We start from the raw sequence: 19,565 nt of genomic DNA, 5'->3' as shown, positions 1-19,565 counted from the left end.
CCGATCTCAACAAACCATGTCTCTATGGACCTTGCTTTGTGCACGGGGACATTGTCATGCCGAAACAGGAAAGGACATTCCTCAAACTGTTAGCATAAAGTGGAAGCACAGAATCATCTACAATATCATTGTATGCTGTAGCGTTAAGATTTCCCTTCACTGGAACAAGAGGCCTAGCCCGAACCATGAAAAACAGCCTGTACAGTTGCCACTATGCATTCGGGTAGGTAGCGTTCTCCTGGTATCCGCCAAATCCAGATTTGTCCGTTGGACTGCAAGATGGTGAAGCGTGATTCATCACTCCAGAGAACTAATTTCCACTGCCCCAGAGGCCAATGGTGGCGAGCTTAACATCACTCCAGCCGACTCTTGGTATTGCGCATGGTGATCTTATTTATGCTTGTGGGCTGCTCGGCCAATAGAAACCCATTTCATGAAGCTCCCGATGAACAGTTATGTTGTCATTGCTTCCAGAGGCAGTTTGGAACTCAGTAGTGAGTGTTGCAACTGAAGACAGATGATTTTTACGAGCTAGCGCTTCAGGTCCCGTTCTCTGAGCTTATCAAATCAAATGTTATTTGTTACATGCGCCGAATACAACAGGTGTTGTGAAAAGCTTACTTACAAGCCCTTAACCAACAATGCAGTTAAGGAAAAAAGTTAAGTATTTACTCAAATAAACTGTTGTAAAAAATACAAAAACACAATTATAAAAAGAAAAATAACAAATAATTAAGGAGCAACAATAAAATAACAGTAGCGAGGTTATAAACAGGGGGTACCGGTACAGAGTCAATGTGCGGGGGCAATGGTTAGTCAAGGTAATTGAGGTAATATGTACAGTACCAGTCAAATGTTTGGACACACCTACTCATTCCAGGTTTTTTCTTTATTTTTACTATAGTCTACATTGTAGAATGGAATCATGTAGTAACCAAAAAAGTGTTAAACAAATCAAAATATATTTTAGATTCTTCAATGTAGCCACCCTTTTCCTTGATGACAGCTTTGCACACTTTTGGCATTCTCTCAACGAGCTTCCCCTGGAATGCTTTTCCAACAGTCTTGAAGGAGTTCCCACATATGCTGAGCACTTGTTGGCTGCTTTTCCTTCACTCTGCGGTCCAACTCATCCCAATCAATCTCAATTGGGTTGAGATTGGGTGATTATGGAGGCCAGGTCATCTGATGCAGCACTCCATCACTCTCCTTCTTGGTTAAATAGCCCTTACACAGCCTGGAGGTGTGTTGGGTCATTATCCTGTTGAAAAACAAATGAAAGTCCCATGAAGAGAAAACCAGATGGGATGACATATCGCTGCAAAATGCTGTGGTATTCTGGTATGCTGTGGCTTAACCATGCTGGTTAAGTGTGCCTTGAATTCGAAATAAATCACAGACAGTGTCACCAGCAAAGGACCCCCACAACATCACACCTCCTCCTCCATGCTTCACCGTGGGAACCACATGGGTGGAGATCATCCATTCACCTACTCTGCATCTCACAGACACAGCAGTTAGAACTCAAAATAAAACATTTGGACTCATCAGACCAAAGGACAGCTTTACGGCCCAATGTCCATTGCTTGTGTCTCCTCTCAACAGCTGATTTTGAGATGTCTCTGTGAAGCATTTATTTGGGCTGCAATCTGAGGCTGGTAACTCTAATGAATTTATCCTCTGCAGCAGAGGTAACTCTGGGTCTTCCTTTCCTGTTGACGGTCCTCATGAGAGCTAGTTTCATCATAGCGCTTGATGGCTTTTGCGACTGCACTTGAAGAAACTGTCAAAGTTCATGAAATGTTCCGCATTGACTGACCTTCATGTCTTAAAGGAGCGATGGACTGTCGTTTCTCGTTGCTTATTTGAGCTGTTCTTGCCATAATATGGAATTGGTCTTTTAGCAAATAGGGCTATCTTCTGTATGCCACCCTACTTTGTTACAACACAACTGATTTGCTCAAACGCATTAATAAGAAGGAAAGAAATTCACAAATGAACTTTTAACAAGGCACACCTGTTAATTGAAATGCATTCCAGGTGACTACCTCATGACGCTGTCTGAGAGAATGCCAAGAGTGTACAAAGTTGTCATCAAGGCAGAGGGTGTCTACCTTGAAGAATGTCAAATACTAAACATATTTTGATTTGGTAAATACTTTCTTGGTTACTACATGATTCCATATGTGTTATTATTATTATTATTATTATTATTTCATAGTTTTGATGACTTCAGGTATTCTACAATGTAGAAAATAGTACAAATGAAGAAAAGTCCTGGAATGAGTAAGTGTGTACAAACTTTTCACTGGGACTGTACATGTATGTAGAGGGGCGGCAGGTAGCCAAGTGGTTAGAGCATTGGGCCAGTAACCGACAGGTTGCTAGTTCTAAATCCCCTAGCTGACAAGGTAAGAATCTGTCATACTGCCTCTGAACAAGGCAGTTAACCCACTGTTCCTAGGCCATCATTGTAAATAAGAATTTGTTCTTAAATGCCTTGCCAAGTTAAATAATAAAAAAATAAAAAATAGAGATAAAGTGACTATGCATGTACAATAAACAGAGAGTAGCAGCAGTGTAAAAATGCCTTCAGCTCAGTGCGGATGTTGCCTGTAAGCCATGGCTTCTGGTTGGGGTATATACGTACGGTCACTGTGGGGATGACGTCATCGACGCACTTATTGATGAAGCCAGTGACTGATGTGGTGTGCTCCTCAATGCCATTGGAAGAATCCCGGAACATATTCCAGTCTGTGCTAGCAAAACAGCCACTGGTACTTCCTGCTTTAGTTTTTGCTTGTTAGCAGGAATAAGGAGGATAGAGTTATGGTCAGATTTGCCAAATGGAGGGCGAGGAAGAGCTTTGTACGCGTCGCTGGTTGCACGTTTAACATGCTGGTAGAAATGAGGTAAAACGGATTTGTTTCCCTGCATTAAAGTCCCTGGCCACTAGGAGCACCGCCTCTGGATGAGCATTTTCTTGTTTCCTTTTGGCCTTATAGAGCTCTTTGAGTGCCGTCTTAGTGCCAGTATCAGTTTGTGGTGGTAGATAGACAGCTGCAAAAAAATACAGATGAAAACTCTTGGGATACTCTACCTTAGGTGAGCAAAACTGTGAGACTTCATTAACTGACTTGCCTAGTTAAATAATGGTTAAATGAAATAAAAAATGTCTGTCACTAACAATAAGTGGTAATTCTGCAATGCACTCGAAAGGGCAAGCTGTCCAACTCATATCTGGATCCCCTTATAGCATGTGTCAAACTCATTCCACGGAGAGTCAAGTGTCTGCGGGTTTTCCTACCTCCCTTGTACTTGGTCGATGAATTAAGGTCACTGATTAGTAAGAAACCTACCTCAGCTGGTTGTCTAGGTCTTACCTGAAAGGAAAAACCTAAAATCAGCAGACACTAGGCTCTCCATGGAATGAGTTTGACACCCCTGCCCTACAGGGTCACATCGACTCTATCGATTTGAGTAATGACTCCAAAATCACTTTAAGTAACTGTACTCAAATATATTTAGTGCAACAGGTTTCCTAAACATTTTTGAATAATGACAGTGCATTGGGGTTTACAGTGTACAAACAAATAGTCCATTATTACCCTCTGCAACTCCTGATTCTTCTCTTCAAGTTGTGCCTCGGTCTGTCGTAGTCGCTCCTCAAAGTTTCCATGGCGTTCCTCTGCCTAAATAGAAAAGATAGTCTGTATATGAGATCAAATATAAACTCAGACTAACACACGGACAGGAAGTTGGTTTGCCAATAGGAGGAGAACTCAGTTCTTACAGACGGACGGACGGTAGAAAGTGGAAAGAGACAGACAGACACAACCAAGCAGTTTCACAGACAGTCAGAAATATCCACATGAGTAAACAGAGCAAACAGAATGAACGTAGACATCCAGTACAGTACCTTGTTGAGGGCAGCCACTCTCTGGGCGAGCTGGGCCTCAATCTCGGGCAGTGTTTCGGCCCGCTGCAGGGTCTGCTGGAGCTTCTGCTTGGCATCCTCCAGACGCTCCTGGAACTGCCTGTTCTTCTCCTCACTCTGACAGCACACAGGATGAGAAATAGGGAAGAAAGCAGATGAAGTCAGTGATATTTTTATACAATCCAGGTCTGAGCCCGAGGGCTGGTTTTCTGGCCTTAGATTAAGCCTAGTCTTGGACTAACACACTTTTAATGGAGATACTCCATTGAGAATGACTTCAATCTCGGTACAGGAAATTGGCCGTAAGAATCTGGCCCTAAGTATTAAAAGACAATGCTACTCTGGATATAACCTACTCATTTTTACAGGGTTATTGTACATCTATGTAAGCCACCCTTGTAGTCGTGTGTTAACCATTACCTGTCTGTGCAGTGACTCCTTGCTGGCCAGCTCATTCTCCAGCTTATCTTTGATGTCATGTAGAGAGGTTGCTTCCCTCTGAGCACTAAGGTACCTGCAAACAACATGGACACATTGTGATGTGATGGTAACAAAGGTGGATAACACCAACGGTGAACGTTGGTCGGGCCGATGACCGACAGCGAGTAATGTCCATGTTAACGCTAACAAAGCTTATTTGGCACAATAGGAGTGTAAACATTTTCTAAACAAAGTTTATGTGCATTTATGTGCATTTATGCTCCACTACATCCATACAACAGCTTTTCAGATAATGAGGGAAAAACCTGGTAGTTTGGCACCATTGTACTCGGTGTAAAAAATGGGAAAATAATAATCACATGAGTCAGTATCATTCTGTAAATAAAGGGTTACCTGCGTTCTAATGTAGTGATCCTCTCCTCCATATCCTCCCTCTGGCACAGAGCCTGAACGATGCAGAAATGTAGTAAAGCATGGTCAATCATCCAAATAAACACATTACACATTGTGAATATCACAAACTGTATAAAATGGTAACCTAAACATTTGACAGAGAAATGTGCACATTTACAGTGGGGCAAAAAAAAAAGGTATTTAGTCAGCCACCAATTGTGCAAGTTCTCCTACTCAATAAGATGAGAGAGGCCTGTAATTTCCATCATAGGTACACTTCAACTATGACAGACAAAATGAGAGAAAAAAATCCAGAAAATCACATTGTAGGACTTTTAATGAATTTATTTGCAAATTATGGTGGAAAATAAGTATTTGGTCAATAACAAAAGTTTATCTCAATACTTTGTTATATACCCTTTGTTGGCAATGACAGAGGTCAAAAGTCTTCACAAGGTTTTCACACACTGTTGCTGGTATTTTGGCCCATTCCTCCATGCAGATCTCCTCTAGAGCAGTGATATTTTGGGGCTGTTGCTGGGCAACACGGACTTTCAACTCCCTCCAAAGATTTTCTATGGGGTTGAGATCTATAGATTAGCTAGGCCACTCCAGGACCTTGAAATGCTTCTTACGAAGCCACTCCTTTGTTGCCCGGGCGGTGTGTTTGGGATCATTGTCATGCTGAAAGATCCAGCCACGTTTCATCTTCAATGCCCTTGCTGATGGAAGGAGGTTTTCACTCAAAATCTCACGATACATGGCCCCATTCATTCTTTCCTTTACACGGATCAGTTATCCTGGTCTCTTTGCAGAAAAACAGCCGCAAAGCATGATGTTTCCACCCCCATGCATCACAGTAGGTATGGTGTTCTTTGGATGCAACTCAGCATTCTTTGTCCTCCAAACACGACGAGTTGAGTTTTTACCAAAAAGTTATATTTTGGTTTCATCTGAACATATGACATTCTCCCAATCTTCTTCTGGATCATCCAAATGCTCTCTAGCAAACTTCAGACGGGCTTGGACATTTACTGGCTTAAGCAGGGGGACACGACTGGCACTGCAGGATTTGAGTCCCTGGCGGCGTATTGTGTTACTGATGGTAGGCTTTGTTACTTTGGTCCCAGCTCTCTGCAGGTCATTCACTATGTCCCCCCGTGTGGTTCTGGGATTTTTGCTCACCGTTCTTGTGATCAATTTCACCCCACGGGGGGAGATCTTGCATGGAGCCCCAGATCGAGGGAGATTATCAGTGGTCTTGTACAGTGGGGCAAAAAAGTATTTAGTCAGCCACCAATTGTGCAAGTTCTCCCACTTAAAAAGATGAGAGAGGCCTCTAATTTTCATCATAGGTACACTTCAACTATGAGAAACAAAATCCAGAAAATCACATTGTAGGATTTTTTATGAATTTATTTGCAAATTATGGTGGAAAATAAGTATTTGGTCACCTACAAACAAGCAAGATTTCTGGCTCTCACAGAGCTGTAACTTCTTCTTTAAGAGGCTCCTCTGTCCTCCACTCGTTACCTGTATTAATGGCACCTGTTTGAACTTGTTATCAGTATAAAAGACACCTGTCCACAACCTCAAACAGTCACACTCCAAACTCCACTATGGCCAAGACCAAAGAGCTGTCAAAGGACACCAGAAACAAAATTGTAGACCTGCACCAGGCTGGGAAGACTGGATCTGCAATAGGTAAGCAGCTTGATTTGAAGAAATCAACTGTGGGAGCAATTATTCGGAAATGGAATAGAAAGTACTGTATGTAGAAATTATAATTGACCTATATAATTTTTAAATAGCGGTCCATTTTCTGTCACGCAAATTGATTTTGACAAACATATAGGTAAAAAAAATTGCTTCAGCCCTCCGTTGAATTTCGTAATACCGATGTGGCCCTCGAGCAAAAAAGGTTTCCCACCCCTCCCCAAAGGCCCTGGCCAGGAACAGATTGGCCTGACTGACCTCCTTCACGTCCCTCTGGAGCTTCTGATTGGCCTCCTCCGACTTTGTCACCTCCCTCCTGGCGGCTGCAAGCTGTTCCTCTATTTCCCCAACCTGAAATGACACGAGGAAGAGCAATAAGATGATAAGGGGCAATAAAGGACTATAACAGGATAGAGGGCCTTTATGTGTGAAGCCGTGAAGCACTGGTTTGGGTAGATGCAGGTTTATGGCAAATATATAGAAAAGAGTGTCATGTTCAATGATCAGGCTGTGTGGGTTTTGTCAAACAGATGAAATGTTATGACTGTCCAGAAGAGGGAAGAAGGGAACTGGTTTTAAGAATCTTCATACACCCCCCCCCCAACCTAATCTCTTTTTATTTATATTTCTTCTCTTTTCTCTCTCTTTCACTCTTGTTCTCTTTCACACTCTCACACAATAGTGTTGGGAATGGTCCATAACAGTATAGGTTGCATTAAGCCCATATTATTTAACGGGTGGGTCAAATCCTGAATGCTGATTGGTTAAAAACGCATTCCAGCTGGTGTCTATTCCACAAGTTACCACCAGCTAAATGACGTTAAAATGCATATTTACTCTGTTAATTCTGACTGCGCAATCCACTGTCTCATCAGCCCAGGCAGGGATGTTATACACTTGATCTCCACTATAGAAAGCTACTAGACATTATCGCACATTTCCTTTCGACTAACATTTTGTTTTCAACAGCAGAGATTTGTATAAACCTTACGACATTTGGAACATTGTTTCAATATTAAAATATTCAGCTGTCCCATAGTAATGAACGTGTAGGGATCGGAAGTCAGGACGAGAGAGGCAGGCAGCGTTTCTCAGACAGTCGAAATCATATGTATGGATAATGTCAATTGAACATTTTTAAAAGGGTCAAACTAAAAGACGTGCAGCTAGCTTGTAGTCTTTCCAGCTTCAGTTTGAAGTTATTGTGATAGCTGTGTTGATTGCTAGCTCCTCTGAACAACAGTGTCCTGACGAGAGAGCACATTTTCTATGCCGGGTGAAATCACACCTCATTAGCTCAATGTTATGGATGTATCCACATAAATGACACCAGAAAACAGCTTCAACAAATGCAGCTACTGTTGTTATTCTGTCTGCACTGTTTGACGTGACTGTAAGTTAGCCGTAGTTGACTAGCTAGCAAGCAAGTCATAATGTTGCCAGTCAGTGTGGTAATGGAACATTTAGGATGAACGACTGGGTCACGTCCATAGATACAGAACAAAAAGACTGAATGACTGGGTCACATCCATAGATACAGAACAACAAGACTGAATGACTGGGTCACGTCCATAGATACAGAACAAAAAGACTGAACGACTGGGTCACATCCATAGATACAGAACAAAAAGACTGAACGACTGGGTCACATCCATAGATACAGAACAACAAGACTGAATGACTGGGTCACGTCCATAGATACAGAACAACAAGACTGAACGACTGGGTCACATCCATAGATACAGAACAAAAAGACTGAACGACTGGGTCACGTCCATAGATACAGAACAACAAGACTGAACGACTGGGTCACATCCATAGATACAGAACAACAAGACTGAACGACTGGGTCACATCCATAGATACAGAACAAAAGACTGAACGACTGGGTCACATCCATAGATACAGAACAAAAAGACTGAACGACTGGGTCACATCCATAGATACAGAACAAAAAAGACTGAACGACTGGGTCATAGATCCAACAAGACTAGATACGTCCAGAACAGAACAAGACTGAACGACTGGGTCACATCCGTCTCTGGGCAATCCATAGATACAGAACCAAATGAAAAATCCATAGATACAGAACCAGCTGGCTTGGGTAGGAACCCTAGATTTGTTTCGTGACTATGTCTTGTGGAAGGATGAAATAGTATGAATAAATTCATCAAAATAACGTTTTTAATGAAAATATGTCAATTATTATTTGAATATGTTGGTAACCCGTTGTATAAAAGTGATAATGCCCTCGAAGGGCATTATATATCATCCAAACACCGGCTTCTTGGGCATTATCACTTAAATAAACTACACTGTAAAACTTTTAATGTAAATTTACAGTAACATTCTGGCAGCAATTGGCCAGTAAGTCACTTTAATTTATTTTACAGTACAGCTACTGTAATCCATTTTACGGTACCACAAATATAACTGTAATCGAATTTACAGTAGCAATTACAATTACAGAATATTACTGTAATTACCCAGTGACATATGGCTATTATAGCAGACCACACCGGGTTCCACTCCTGTCAGCTAAAAACAGAAAGAAGTGGCTCCAGTGGGCACGAGATCACCAACACTGGATAATTGAGGAGTGGAAAAACATTGCCAGGTCTGACGAATCCAGGTTCCTGTTTTGTCATGCTGATGGCAGAGTCAGGATTTGGGGTAAGCAGCTTGAGTCCATGGCCCATTCCGGCCTGGTGTCAACGGTACAGGCTAGTAGCGGTAATAGTGTGGGGAATGTTCTCCTGAAACATGTTAGGTCCCTTAATACCAATTCAGCAACTTTTCCATGCACCAAATAATTCAGGCTGTTCTGGAGGCAAAGGGGTGTCCAACTCAGTACCAGATGGGTTTACTTTCCAGCACACTAACTGATATTTGGTGTTTTATATCACTTGCACTCTGATCTGTTCCCTACATACATTTAATTGTTAGGGAACCACTACCACATATTAGCTATATTTGTACAGCATTCTCACTAACAGGTGCAACAAATATAACCTCTTACAAGACACCCCTCAGAATATATTAATGAGACACTAGTGTTCAAATGGTTTTTGTCGCTCAAAAAATAAAGTATGGTACTGTGTTCTGAATTACAGAAATTTACTAGCAGTGATATTCAGGACAAGGTTTGTAGAAATCCTTAAAATACAGTATATTACTGTTTTCTGCTGGGGTACAGCACTCTCACGGATACAACAAATATGGCCTCTTACAAGGCACGTCTTAAAATACATTAATGAGCCAGAAACTCTTTCACCGCCCACAACATTTTTCCCATAATGCACCATAATTCATTCTGTAAAAGTCATTTACAGTATTTTACTGTGCATTCTACAGTGTTTTACAGTTGAAATGACAGAAAAGTCTTACAGAGTGCTGTAAAACACATTTACAGTATTTTACTGTGCATTTTAAACATGTTTACTGTTGAAATGACAGAAACATCTTACAGTGTAGGCATTGCATACATGTACCAAAACGTGTAGGGTAGGCTACATTCTCTCCTTCTCTAACCCACCTGTCGACACATCAGGGCCAGTCTCTCTTTCAGCTGGCAGAGCTCAGCTCTTAGGCGCTCTATCTCCGTTTCTCTCTGTCTGCCGATCTCCCCGTCCAATCCAGAAGACGGTCCATTGGGTAGGCGCTGATGTCACGGGCAACGATGGTTTTCGAGGAAGGAGAGGGACGGGAAATGAGATCAATTAGACCCATGTTGAATATCAAAGAGACACATCATAATACCCATATACTATGCACTGTTATTAACTTTTGGACGCTAACAAACTTAAATACTGGAACCAACGTGCATAAATCTTACATCTTTCCCGCCGTCCATCCCCTTTTGCAGTCTTTTAATTTGGTCTCTTAAAGAGATTACCTGTAAGAGAGGTAAAATGACAAAAAAAATAGTGAATGCATTTGTATATTTCTTATTGTCAAGAAATTGACATATAACATGCTCTAATAAAACATCTGTATCCCGTATGGCCTTTACCTCTTGTGCTGTTGCTTGTAGTTGATCCTCCAAAAGAGTCACTCTCTCAAGGGCCACCCGGAGTCGCTCTCGAACCTTAGGGCCAAAAATGAGAAATTAAAGAGAAACGCTGAGAAATGTGTTTGTCTGGATCCCTTCATCAAAACAATAAAGTGACTGTTGAGAGAAAGCTACAGTAGCTGCTTATGAGTGGGATGGAGACCCAAAATGGGAGCCTGGTGGCCTGGTCTCCCACCTTCTCATCCAAAGCCTTGTGGTGTTCAAACAGGGACTTGAGGGCCTTGAGGACCTCCACTTCACTGGAGACCCCTGCTGGGGACTGGGCCTGTCTCTTCACCACCGTCATCCTCAGACTGCGCTCGTGGCGGGACACAAGACACTCCAGGTGCTCTAGTAACAACTATATATGGGAAGGGAGAGGGAAAGATGGAAAGAGACAGAGAAGGGGGGAGAGTAGGAGAAAGAGACAGCCAGAAAGAGGCATATAAAGAGATTGAGGTAGAGGGAGAGAGAGGCAGAAGAGTTAGACGCACAGAAGGAGATGGAGAGAGGCAAAGGAAAGGAGAGACAGGCAGAGTAGGAGGTGGAGAGGAAGGAAAAAGGAGGACAGAAGGTAAGAGAGGCACAGGAGGGGAGAGAGGGGGAGAGAGAGAGAGACAAGATGGCAGAATGACAGAGTTTATAGACTAGACAGGAGTGGAAGAGCATAAGATAGCAGAAAGAGAAGGGGGAGAAAAAGGAGAGGGCAGAGGGACGGTAGGAGAAAATGTGAAAGTGTGTACTAGGGAGGAGAAGAGGGAGTAATAGAATGAGTCAATACCACAACTACAATGGGTGAGAAAGAACAAACACAACTGCTGGGAAAGTGCTAAGGAGTAAAATGTCTGATAAACATCTTACACGTGTGTTGTTTCTCTCTGCCTTGAGCTCAGAAATCTCCTCTTCCCTCTCCAGTAGCTGCTCCCGGCAAACATTCAGCTCCTTAGTCAGCACAGCAAACTCCTGCAGAACCCCCAAGCAACATAACATAACATTCGTGAACAATATGGACGACTTGTAACATGCTCACATATACTCAATCAATGTAGACGCAATATTACAGGAAATATGCTGTAATCAGCTAGGTGTGCAACCAACTCTGAAAACACACACGGATGTACAGTACACACATACACATCCTTATGATCCGTACCCTTCCAAAAAAAGTGAAAATGATCCCGATTATTTGGAAGAAAAAGGAAACCCCCAAATTAAGCTTGGTTTTGGCAGCACCATCTTTATAATGTTCATTTTGGAGGCACAAGCTTAGAACCTTCGTTTTTTCACTTGACTACCTTCAGACTGGAGGACTACAATGACAATGTATCTGCTGCAATGTAAGCCATAACCATTTCTGTCGTCAACATGGCCTAAGACACACAGAAACATACAGCATGAAATGCAATGGGACAGCGATGGGAGTCAGAGACAAGAGAAGGAGAGTATACAGATGGTGACACAGTAGGACTGTTGGCACTCTGCTTCCTGGGGTTGGTCCTTGTTTTGGATGAGGGTCAGAATTTCACTTGGCATCTCGGGTCATTTATTTTTATTCCATCTCTCTCTCTCATTCTCACTGTCTGTATGATCAAGGAGAGACTTTGGGCTCCATTCAGTAGAACTCTTATTTAAAGAGTAGCATACAAACATACCCTTTATCACACGGTCCAATTAGTAGTTGTGTGCTATATACTGTACAGTTCACGTATGCTTTGTTTATTGTACAGAGTGATTGTTGTGTACTTGTATGCACACTTCCTAATTCTAATCTAAAATCACAGAATGGTACTGGGGTACCGTTCAAAAATCTTGTTTTCAGAATAAGCTGTGTGTGTGTGCAGTTGAGGCCCCGTAAACCAAGCATACATTTATTAAACTAAATAATAATGAAAACAAAACATAAACTGTGGCTGTCTGTAGGATCAGTAGTGTATGTAGTGTGTGGAGGTTGTATGGTGAAAACAGGGTCAGCCTGCCAGTGACGGAAGACAGTGTGTTGGCTGATGTGGCCACCCTTTATAGCCCACCTGCGCCACATCAGCTGACTATCCTCCCAGCTCTGCCCACTGGCCTCCTGCAACAAGCAAACTACCACACAGGAGATCTCAGCAGACATAGGTGCGATAAGGAATTATACAACAAGCAAAGTGATGATGCTGTTTGTATGTGGCTGCTATGAAAGTGAACTGTGTGTGCGTCACAGGAGATTGGTGGCACCTTAATTGGGGAGAACGGGCTCATGGTAATGGCTGGAGCAGAATTCGTGGAATGGTATCAAATGTTTTCCAGATGTTTAATGCCATTCCATTTACTCCATTCCAGCCATTATTATGAACCATCCTCCCCTCAGCAGCCTCCACTGGTGTTCGGGTGATCAGGGGTGTAGCCATTCCACCAATTCTGTTGAAAAACGTTTCTTAAAAGGAAGCTAACGGAATGAAATGGGAATAAGCCTACCTAAACTCTCATTTGCAACTGTCTGGACTAATGATTACACCTTAGATCAGCTAGATCAGGTGTGCCCAACATTCTTTGACATGAGATCTACTTTTTCATTTGCCAGCCTGATGAGATCTTCCAGTCTCTAAATCTAAACCAACCAACAAAATGTATGAAACGCAACACACCACTGAATATGGACCTGCTGCTATGATACCTATTTAATACCCAAATATAATGTGGACCGATAACATGTTTTCCACAAATAAGTGCAACTCATTTCATTTCCTACCTTAGTGTGACTTTTGGCATAGGGTGGAGGCAAGTCGTTTTTCATAGTCTGGGCTGCAGCAGCTTGTTGCAGGTCTCATGCAGGCCACAAGGTGGTCATCAGTCATAACAGATCTGTACTTCATGTGAGAAAAAGCTGACTCACAGAGGTAGGTTGATCCTAAAAGGGCTGATCAGTTGAGAGCACATCTTCTTATGTTGGGATACTTCTCCTCTAGCAGTAGCTCCCAGAACTCTTCCTTCATCTCAGTGGTTGCCCTGGAGTTCAGCCGAATGTCATTTTGAAGGGTGAGAATTTCAGTTTCTGCTATAGTTGTGTCCAACTGCAAAAGTGATCCCATTTTGGAGGCAATGACTTCCACATTTATGTCTGTGCCAAACGGAAAGCACATATAAGTGGAAATAGGCTCAAGTGATGCAAAGTCAGTGAAACGACTGTCAAACTCAGATAAGATGCTCTGGATTTGCTCCACGTAAGGTGCACTGTCAAGCTGTGCTGTATCCTTGCCCTGATGTTCAAGTTCTGAATTAATTGTGTTGACAGAAGTGCAGGTCCTTACGTTGCAGCTTTCTTGTGAGCAGTTGTAGTTTGCTTTTAATAGTGTTCACAGAGCTGATCATTTCAATAACATGTTAGCCTTTTCCTTGCAGTTCTACATTCAGTTCATTAAGCATGTAAGTTAGGTCAGTGAGAAAAGATAAATCCAGGAGCCACTGTGTGTCCTCTAGGTGTACATATTCTGCATGTTTCGAGACCTTGAGAAACTCCTTGATTTCAGGCAACAACTCACTGAAAAAATGTTCCTCGGCTCAGCCACACCACATCCATGTGTAGCAGCAGGTCTGTGTGTTCCGCTTCAGTCTCGTCTAAGTGAGCACGAAATAGTCTCCCTGTAGGCTTCTTGCTCAAATAGAACACACTATCTTCATCGTAACATCCATCACCTCTTCCATGTTTAACATCTTCCCACACAAAGCTTGCTGCTGAATTACGCAGTGATAACTAAACTCAGCCCAAAAAATAAATGTCCTCTCACTGTCAACTGCGTTTATTTTCATATTTGTATGAACATAACAAGATTCAACAACTGAGACATAAACAAGTTCCACAGACATGTGAATAACAGAAATGGAATAATGTGTCCCTGAACAAAGGGGGGGTCAAAATCAAAAGTAACAGTCAGTATCTGGTGTGGCCACAAGCTGCATTAAGTACTGCAGTGCATCTCCTCCTCATGGACTGCACCAGATTTGCCAGTTCTTGCTGTGAGATGTTACCCCACTCTTCCACCGAGGCACCTGCAAGTTCCCGGACATTTCTGTGGGGAATGACCCTAGACCTCACCCTCCGATCCAACAGGCCCCAGACGTGCTCAATGGGATTGAGATCCTGGCTCTTCGCTGGCCATGGCAGAACACTGACATTCCTGTCTTGCAGGAAATCACACACAGAACGAGCAGTATGGCTGGTGACATTGTCATGCTGGAGGGTCATGTCAGGATGAGCCTGCAGGAAGGGTACCACATGAGGGAGTAGGATGTCTTCCCTGTAACGCTCAGCGTTGAGATTTCCTGCAATGACAACGGGCTCAGTCCGATGATGCTGTTACACACCTCCCCAGACCATGACGGACCCTCCACCTCCAAATCGATCCCGCTCCAGAGAACAGGCCTCGGTGTAACGCTCATTCCTTCGACGATAAACACGAATCCGACCATCACCCCTGGTGAGACAAAACCGCGACTCATCAGTGAAGAGCACTTTTTGCCAGTCCTGTCTGATCCAGCGACGGTGGGTTTGTGCCCACAGGCGACATTGTTGCTGGTGATGTCCTGCCTTACAACAGGCCTACAAACCCTCAGTCCAGTCTCTCTCAGCCTATTGCGGACAGTGTGAGCACTGATGGAGGGATTGGGCGTTCCTGGTGTAACTCGGGCCGTTGTTGTTGCCATTCTGTACCTGTCGCGCAGGTGTGATGTTCGGATGTACCGATCCGGTGCAGGTGTTGTTACACATGGTCTGCCACTGTGAGGACGATTAGCTGTCTGTCCTGTCTCCCCTGTAGTGCTGTCTTAGACGTCTCACAGTACGGACATTGCAGTTTATTGCCCCGGCCACATATGCAGTCCTCATGCCTCCTTGCAGCATTCCTAAGGCACGTTCACACAGATGAGCAGGGCGTCTTTCTTTTGGTGTTTTTCAGTCAGTAGAAAGGCCTCTTTAGTGTCCTAAGTTTTCAGAACTGTAACCTTGCCTACCATTTGTAAGCTGTTAGTGTCTTAACGACCGTTCCACAGGTGCATGTTCATTAAATGTTTATGGTTCATTGAACAAGCATGGGAAACAGTGTTTAACCCCTTCACAATTAAGATCTGTGAAGTTATTTGGATTTTTACAAATTATCTTTGAAAGACAGGGCCCTGAACAAGGACGTTTCTTTTTTTGCTTAGTTTAAGATAATAAGATGCTATGGTTGCCGCCATCCCTTATGTCACAGGCCTGTGAAAATTGACTGCTGCGCTTCCAGTAGATATTTTAGTTCTTGTACCTTCTCTTCTTCGTAATTCAGTCGTTGCTGGAAAATCTCTTTCCTGGGTTTTGTGTGTGGTTTTGAAATGTCGTTCTATGGTACCTTTCTTTGGGATAGCGATGCTGTTATGGCAGATGAGGCACACACATTTTGAGTTTTACATGACGAAAAAATAATCCTCCTCCCATTCCTTGTGGAAATGATACGTTTTCTGTATCCTTCCCTTCACTCATTATTGCTTCTGTCGACCACACAACTTAAGAACAATTTAAGAGCGAATCTCAGTCTACAAAGTTAGTATATATACCCACTGAAGTAGATTAGCCTTCACCTACGGTGGCCATGAAGGTCAATCTAATGAAAAATATGAACACAGTACTACTGTATAATGTCCTATCAGATCCATAGACTATTACACCTATTACCAATGACTGTATGGTAATTACAGTGCTAAAAACAAACAAATGTTTCCCTCAATCTGAGATGAAAAATAGCTCAAAGAAAATGCAGACAGTAAGGGAGCAAAAAGACAAAAGGGAACACAAGCACAAATCCTCTCCATGTGTAAGTACAAAACCGGTAATTCTAAAGAGGACGGAGTGGAATTAATTGATGTCCCGCTCTACTATTGATAGTTTTTCTCTAAATGGGGGAGCACACTGATCTGCCACTGCAGGGATTTATTGTGAGCCAGCTTTGATCTGCAACTGACGCATACACAGACGAACACACGCATGCATGAACACACGCGCGCACACATGCAGTTGCACACACGCACACCAGCACCACACACACACTCGCACAAACACACAAATACACACTCAGACATGCCAATCACACCGACATACTCACATGAAAATAGATTGACTGTACCGCCACTCATACATACTGTACCCCCCCACGCAAACACGGGCACACACACACACACACACACACACACACACACACACACACACACACACACACACACACACACACACACACACACACACACACACACACACACACACACACACACACACACACACACACACACACACACACACTACTGCACCTGTGGCAGGGCGATGGACAATTGTCTCGAGAGAGAGTCCTTCTCATGGCCTATCTCTCTGAGGCGTAGCTGGGCCGTCCCAAGGCTGTCCTGGGTCTCCCTCAGGCTCTCCAGCAGCCTCTCCCTCTCGGTCAGCATGTTGACCATCAGGGACTCCAGGTTCCCTGTGCTGCCTCCCTCATCACCCCCACCACTTGATTCTCCTCGGCTACCATAGTCCCCTTCCCCTATGGCACCACCAGGGCCCCCAGCCCCAACCCCAGGAGAGGAGAGGCCTCCACCGCGCCCGTCCTCCGAAATGGTGGGCATCACTTCGCACATCATCATGAGAATGGAGTGTGTGGCGGGTTCTGAGAGAAAACGTCTATGTTGGGAGTTTGTGTTTACCCAAAAGCCCTGTGTGCAGGTGGGTCAAAGTGTGTGTACGTGTGATTCAGAATGTCTGTTACTTGAACAAGATTTTCTATTTGAGTCTGTTCATCTCTGACTGATATGACAGTGTATAAAAAATATAAATTGTTCCTTTATTTCTTTGTAAAAAAAATAGCTTTCAATCATGTTTGACGCTTCCATTACACTCCTTCTGATGCCATCTATTGCATTACTACTTCTCCCCAAAACAACACTAACAAATAGGCTTAGTGCACTTTTCTCTCTCGCTGCTTTTTTCTTTCTGTGCAACAACCTGGGTTTTGTTTACTAGGAAGGATCTATGTCAGAGTTCCGCAACTGGAGGCCCGAGGGGCCGGGACAAATTTGGCCCTCTGGTGATATTATTTTGCCCCCCAAGTTTGTCGAGCAAAGAAAACATTTATTTATTTATTTTTGGACATAAAAGACACCAACAAACCAGCTACAAGTGATTTTAATTTTGAAAATCTGTTCCAAAGTATTCTCACGCATAATATATGTGATCATATACAAATGCAAGAAAGATTTGAAATTATTGTTTTAGTCAAATGTTATATCTGTTTGGGCTTCTTGCGGTCAGCTCCGGCCCCCTGACCATCCACTTAAGAAAAAAATCAGCCCGCGGTTGAATCTAGTTGATAATCCCTGATCTATGTGCTCTTGAATGACCGAAGGAGGAAGTATCTTTGTGAAACTGGGCTGTGGTGGGAGTCTAGCATTGGCTGAGGAAAGGGAGGGGAGGAATGGATAGTGGAAGGCCCCACCTTCCCGACTGGATCCACAGGTTGGGTCTTCACAACATCCGGAGCGATAGCTGAAAGAAATAAAGATAGACAAAGCGTCACACTAGGCCCACCTCAGTTAATGTATTATATACAACATAGGAAAAGACAAGCTAGGCCAGTACTACAACTACTGTAAGACAATTACACAACATAAACCTGTACTGTAACTACTGTAACTTGATGTACTGTAAGTGTAGTAACCTCAAGCATCTCTCAAACATGGACAGATAATGATACGAAATATGTCATGAAATATAGGTGTGGGACCTGGGCCGTGTTCAGCAGGGCACGTGTTTGTTTTGTTTTCCAGTGTTAAACCTTTGCAATCTGTGATCTTATTGGTAGTACCTCCCCATTTCTACATGTTTTCTCCCTACTGAACATGACCCAGATATTGACCACATCTCGTGTGTTATACATATTAGTGTATTCTCTGTGATTTAACAAACAAAGCGTGTGCAAGCTTTTTTTTCTTGCAGCCCAGCACTAACACACCTGATTCAGCTAATCAAGTTTGGAAAAAATGGCTGATTATTTGATTAAATCCTGGTCCTGGTGAGACACAGAGTGTGCAGGCTTTTGAGACCACACAGACCTATGTAACCTAATCTAAATGCTGAAGACCCTCACCTCTCCAGATTGGGGAGCTGACCAGCACATAGTGGCTCTGTAGTCTTTTCGAGAGAGATTACTAGTGGTACAGTAACAACAAAGGGCTGCCTGGGAAGACTACAACTCCCAGCCTGTGTCCCAATACTTTACAAACACTTCCTTCCCTTATATTTATCCAATGATCACAGATCAATAAGGTGACTGGATGACAAAGCTTGTTTCCCACACCTGTCCAGTTTGTGAACAGAGAGGATAGGCCTAAAATAGAGATCTAAGGAAAGATCAGTGTTTTTCTTCAAGCCTGGTCCCGGGCACCCACAGGCTGTGCAGGCATTTGTCCCTGCCCCTTGTTAACACATACTTGATTTAAGAAATCGGGGTCTGGAAACTGGTGTGTTAGTGCTGTAATAGATGAAAAGCCTGCACACCCTGTGAGTGCCCAGTCAGGACCAGTAAGGAATACCACTGGTCTAGGTGTTACATTTTATTACATGATGTGGTGGCTGTAGATAGGGCAAGTCAGGCCATCAGAACCATGAGTCAGTCTGGGTAACCACTATAGCATTCCCTCCATGACCTGCCAGGAAGAGGATGTCTGGCAAACTGTAACCCACCCAGCACCTACTGCACCTGGGTTACTCCTGCTGCTCTACCAGCATCTTCCATCTCATCCAGGAGAGCTAAGGAGGACCACCGAGGCTGTCTCTCATGCCATCCTTCTACTGGTACGAGCAGTGGTCTCCAACCCTGGTCCTGAAGAGCTACTAGGTGTGCAGGCTTTTGTTCCAGCCCAGCACTGACACACCTGATTCAGCTCTGAGGTAGGGGTACTTAGTGATGGCCAGTGTGCCTGTACAGGGGACTAGAGATATTTACAGAAACACATTCAAAAGCAATGCAGCAC

The 19,565-nt window shown here is 43.4% G+C and overlaps 1 pseudogene; it reads right to left on the bottom strand.

Moving 5' to 3' along the window:
* Nucleotides 1-19,565, bottom strand: part of LOC118357600 (liprin-alpha-3-like) — a 60,040-nt pseudogene that overhangs the window by 38,559 nt on the left and 1,916 nt on the right.

Source organism: Oncorhynchus keta, chromosome 24, assembly GCF_023373465.1.
Source record: "Oncorhynchus keta strain PuntledgeMale-10-30-2019 chromosome 24, Oket_V2, whole genome shotgun sequence".
In the NCBI taxonomy this organism is placed as follows: domain Eukaryota; kingdom Metazoa; phylum Chordata; class Actinopteri; order Salmoniformes; family Salmonidae; genus Oncorhynchus; species Oncorhynchus keta.
This window is presented reverse-complemented; position numbering and strand designations above follow the sequence as displayed.